The sequence below is a fragment of the Populus euphratica genome, unplaced genomic scaffold (genome assembly GCF_000495115.2).
Source record: "Populus euphratica unplaced genomic scaffold, PopEup_1.0 scaffold339.1, whole genome shotgun sequence".
In the NCBI taxonomy this organism is placed as follows: Eukaryota; Viridiplantae; Streptophyta; class Magnoliopsida; order Malpighiales; family Salicaceae; genus Populus; species Populus euphratica.
In genome coordinates, this window is record NW_011500231.1 from 41,668 (window position 1) to 47,667 (window position 6,000).

At 34.9% G+C, this 6,000-nt stretch overlaps 1 pseudogene; it reads right to left on the reverse strand.

Moving 5' to 3' along the window:
* Positions 1-4,850: 4,850 nt before the first annotated feature.
* On the reverse strand, positions 4,851-5,495 carry LOC105112434 (wound-responsive protein GWIN3-like; annotated as a pseudogene).
* Between the last annotated feature and the right edge of the window lie 505 nt (positions 5,496-6,000).

Below are 6,000 nucleotides of genomic sequence, written 5' to 3' on the forward strand. Positions count from 1 at the left end.
TAGGGGCACTACAAGAAATGATTAAGGCATGTATACCCACCATTACCAAGCATACACTCAGATATGAGTTGGGTGTTTTACGCATCTGAACCCTGACCAATAGTCATAGGGCAAATCACTAATTCCTGACCTAACTTAAAAGTTTGTGTGTGCTTTCCAAAAATTAAAGCATGTGATGCATAAGGCAATTCTATAAAATACATTGAACAAATATGTATGAAAATAAAGTGCGTAAGAAATAAATAAAGAAAATGCATATTAACTATAAACATGCAAACCAAATAATAAAACACAATGATCAGACAAAAACAAAGCTTAGTCCACAGAGTCCTAAGTGAAGTTGTTATTCTGTCGCACGTGTGCGGCATCGTGGCAATGATCCAACCTCAAGGAAAATGGTGTGTGGTCTATCTAGAAAATATAAAAAGACAAGGAATTCTTATCTCTTATCAGTAAAATATAGACTAGGAGTCGCTACCTAAAATTCTGGTCACTAGGAACCCTAACTAGTCTAAGAGATGGGGTACAAAGATTGGTTGCATAAAGAGAAGGTATTAACACCCTAAATATACCCTACCTAAGGTAGGCTACGTTGTTTTAATGTCTGATAAAATCTAAGGTTTGGTTGTGGTTTCTAATGGTTGGTTCTGTCTCTCTAAGATTTAAGAAAAACCCTCCTCTATCTAAATAAGGTAAAACCTAATTGTTCTATGTTGTTAACACAAAATACTTTTTTAATATTAGGAATATATTTTATGTATAAATTCATAATCCCTAATACTAAAACAACACAAAATATTTTTTTTTGTTTTTGATATTTTGGTCAATTTTCTCTTGACTTTAGTAAATTGGTTATTAAAGTCAAAATGCATGCTAAAACATTGTTTTTTGGTCTATGAAAAAACACAATATGATTTTTTAGCTCTGAGACACTTGGCCATATGCACAAAAATATTTTTTAAAATTTTTTATTTTATTTTTGGAAGTTTTGACAAAAATCAAGTATTTTAATACCGGATTCGTATTTTTTCAAAAATTATGTCGCGATAATCATGTTTATTTTGAATTTCATGCTTCTATATTTTATGTCAAGGATCTCATCACCAAGGAAGTACTTTTTTTTTGTTAGAGTAATGATGGTTCTTCTTTTCTATTAGAGTAATGATGGTCTTTATGTCCTCTTCAAGTCTTTTGCCACATCAGTTCCTTAAGCTTTTTGGTCTCCTTACATCTTTGTGATTGCCAACTTGTGTCATTGTCATTTGGGTCATCCAACCCCTCATATTTTAGATTTGTTAGTTTCTAGTAATAAAATCATATGTACTTCTAGACGTTCTCTTGCTCAGTGTCAAGTTTGTCCTTTAGGTAAGTCATTATGTCTGTCGTTGTGATCTACGAGTCATAAAACTACTACCCCACATGATTTAATATTTAGTGAAGTTTGGGGTCTTGCCCTTATGTTTTCCTCTGATGGTTTTCATTACTTTGTTATTTTTGTCGAAGCGCATACTAAATATATTTGGTATTATCTGCTTCTTGTAAATCTGATGTGTTTTCTGTTTTGCAATGGTTTCAAACACTTGTCAAATGTTAGTTTTAACGTAAAATAAAATCTGTTCAAACTGAATGGGGTAGTGAATATTGTAAGTTAAATAATTTCTTTTATAGTATTGGCATTCATCATCGGTTAATCTGTCCTTATACTTAAGAACAAAATGGCACTATTGAGTGTCGTCATTGACATATTGTCAAAACTGTCCTAACCCTTTTAGGCAAGTGTAGTGCACCATTGCGATTTTGGAACTATTCTTTTGAATCACCAGTAATCGCATGCCTACTCTTGTTCTTCAAAATAAATCTTCGTTTAAGTGTCTCTTTCATCATATTCCTAATTATAATTTTCTGCGTACTTTTGGGTATCTTTATTTTCCCTTCTTACGTCTATACCATGCTCATAAATTGGATTTTTGTTCTTCCCTATTTGTGTTCGTAGGTTATAGCTCATCTCATCTTGGTTAACATTGTCTTGATTTAGCTTCTCATTTTATTTATGTCTCACGTCATGTTTGTTTTCCTGAAACTGTCTTTTCTTTTGCAAATCTGAACAGATAACACATACCCTAACACCCTCAACACATACTACACACCTCCCAACCTTGTATCCTCCGCAATTCCTTCAACCTACCACTCTCCTAACCGGCCCAAATAGCACCCCTATTTTGCCCTCTTTAGCACCCTGCCATAACCCCTTTTGCCTACTGCCTCTGCCTCAATTTCAACCCATCTACCGCTGCCCTACAATCATTAGCTGCTCGTAATCATATGATCATTATACAGGAACAAGTTCCCCATCGCTAGATACCCTTGTCTTCAGGTATGATGTTATAGAATAGTGTAGTTCTGCAGCAGCTTCGCTGGTGTATGCAAACTAGTGTAGTCCCTCCATCAACTCTTTAGCAAGCCTACAACTATGTGTTGACCTTTCCTCTTATCCTCTCCAACAACTTTCAGGTGTTGGCTCTCCTTCTACACGCCCAGCTATTCGCCACTGTCCCATGGTTCTCTGTCCGCGATAGCCCAAGACAATCCTATCCACTGCCACTACATTTGCTGCCTCCTTTAGTCAGGTAGTATCTCTTCCTACTCATGAGCCACTTGTTTTTAATGATGCTAATAGGTTTGACACATGGCATAGTGTTATGTGTGAGGAAATCCAGCCCTTACACGCTAACAAAACTTGGTCCTTAGTATCGTTTCACCCTTTAATGAATGTTATTGGTAGTCGGTGGGTGTACAAGATTAAACAGGTATAAAGCGTGTCTAATTGCTAGAAGTTTCACTCATCAAAAAGGTATTGATTACTCTGAAACCTTTAGTCCTATTATTAAACAGGTGACCATCAGACTAGTCTTCTCTATTGTTGTTTCGTGTGATTGGAAAATTCATCAGCTTGATATCCATAATGCCCTCCTCAATGGTGTTTTTGATGAGGAGGTCTACATGAAACAACCTCCAGGTTTTGTTGACTCTGCTCTCCCCTCTCATGTGTGTCGATTGCATAAGTCTCTTTATAGTTTAAAATAGGCTCCACGGGATTGGTACACTCGTCTGAATATTTTCCTATTATCTATTGGTTTTCGTGCCTTTAAGGTGGATATCTCATTGTTTATCTATTCTGTTGGTACTGATATTTGTTATATTCTAGTCTACGTTGATGATATTTTGTTTATGGGTAGTAACTCCCTTTTACTCCAACGCCTCATACAGCTACTGAGCTCCGAATTCAAACTTCGCTACTTGGGTTCTGTTCATTATTTTTTAGGTATTAAGGTTCAACTTACTAATATGGGTCTTATGCTTCGACAACATAAATATAAACTTCACATCCTCACTCGGGCTGCTATGTTATCTTGCAAACCTATTGATACTCCTATCTCTACATCCAAAGCTACCATTCTACCAGATCCCTTGTTTTCTGATGCTACATATTTTTTATCAAATTATGAGTGCTCCTCAATGTCTCACTTTTACGTGCCTAGATATTTGCTTTGTTGTTAACAAAGTTTGTCAGTTTATGCATGCTTCTTTGTTGTTAACAAAGTTTGTCAATTTATGCATGCTCCTACAAATTCTCATTGGGTAGCTATTAAACGCATATTGTGTTATCTTAAGGGTAAGACATCACATGACCTTCATATTACAGATGCAGATTGGGTAGACAGTGTTGAGGATAGAAAAACTATAGGTGGTTATCTTGTTTTCTTTGTTCAGATGCCGATTTCATGGAAATCAAGTAAGCAATATACGATTGCCTTACATGGTTTTACAAATGTAGATTGGGCAGACAATGTTGATGGTTTTTTGTCTAGTGGCAGGCGAAGGGCGTGAGTTTTGTCAAGGTTTGGGCAAGTGGGGAGAAAGAGAAAAGGTAGGAAAAAAAAAATTCTCCTTCTCCCCTGCTTATGTGTTCACAGGGAAAAAAGAAGCAACATAATATATAATGTCAAATCCAATTTTAATCTTTCTCAAACAATCTTTTTGTAATTTCTTGGATGTTCTGGTATGTTCTTCTCAATTGACATGTATTTTTTTTATTTTCTTCCAACATTTCTTTTAATTTTTTTATATTTTCTCCCCTCCCCCCCTTCCTCTTTTATTTTTTTGTATTTGTAGCCCCTCAAAAATAAATAATAACATTGAAGCTTTAAATTGAATATCCACCATGAGCTTGAGAGTATGTATTATACGATATTAGGATATTACACATTATATGCTTGTATATGTTCAGGAAAAGATTTACTATTTCTATATTGTAATCTCTACACTAACTATATACATTAAATATTGTGCATTACCTCGTACTACTTAATCATAAGTTATATTAGGAATAAAAGTGTATTGACACATAGATTCCATGAGATTTCTCCCGGAAACATAATGAATTGCCCAATACAAATATTATTAAAAACAAAATGGACGACAGTTGTTTGTGTACGTCAACATATGAACATTTTCTGGAAAAACATGAAAATATGGCCCAGCCTTAATCTAGTTTGTGTACTTAAAAATATGTCGATTTTAATAAATTTTACATATTTGTTAATATTAATATAAATTGATTAACTGACCAATCACACATACGAAAATAAAAAATTTGTGAACATGAAAATTAAGAAAAAGCCAAAGCTAAAAAGCTTCTTATTTATTAATGTTTTATTTATGCCCAACACCTGATAGTAGGCATTCTAGATCCCTCACACAGGATTGCAGTAGATAACAGTTCTGGTTCAAACATGATAATAGGCAATCGACTTCCCTCAATATCATTCTGACACCATTTTAGGTGCTCTCTATGCATCCGGTTCAAACATAACAAGAAGAGGGTCGACATTGGGAGCCAAGTACTGTTCACTGTTGACGCCCACTGGACGCATGAGCATTCACCGAAGGGTTCGGACTTTGGACAAAAAGAAAGCTGATAAAATCTATTGTCCCCTTCATACTTGGTAATCTTAAACTGATTCAATCTATCAACGCCTCCGGTGGTCACAATGTATCCTTCCGTTGTTGGACTCAATTCAACCATCCACATCGTTGTCACGCCCACCATCAGACATATGGGTGCATCAAAGTTCACATTTAGATAAGTTCCTTCGCGGATGACACCATCCTTGGATTTTATAACTGGTGAAAATATTATTGGGAGGCTCTCGTTCAAGGTGGAAAGTATAACATCAGAATTGCATATGATCTTGCTAGTCGCAGTGACCGCTAGAGTTGTTGTATTGTCAGTCGAGGGGGCTACGATTACCTAGCGAGAACCAGCTTGCACCTCATTACCGAACAAATCGAGCACTGCAGGGTCTTCGGCATGAACAGCCTCAGGAAATGAAGTTGCTGCGAAGGCAAAGAGAAGGAAAGAGAGCCCTAGAAATTTAGTGATCTTCATATTTGTTGAATATGAGTATTAGTTATCTCAATATTGTGTCTTGTTGATCTTGTGTTGAAACAACGCATGGAGAGCATATATTTATATGGAGCCCTAGCATTTGAATTATTTGTTACAATTAATTAAAAATTTCCACAAAAATACAAATTGTAGTGTTTTTCTCGCCTGATATCCGACAAAACTAAAAATTAAAGTGTTATGGCAACGAGTTGTCATATAGGTTTTGAGCTCTTGCAGCTTGCACCACTTGCTCACTTGATTGATCCCGCAAAAGTGTTTAACTCGTGCTTAATAGGTTATAAATGATCTGATCAATGAACATAAAAAATTTAAATCTCCTAAATATAAATAAATAATTTATATTCTTTTGAAACGAAAATTGTTTTAATAGTTAATTAATCATGTAATAACTGGTGAGCTCAAACAAAATAGTCTATTATATAAATAACTTCAACTAAGAGAGTATTTAGCAGCATGATAGTAATTATTTTTGAAAATATTTTTTGTTTAGAAATATATTAAAATAATTAAAAAAATTAATTTGACATCAA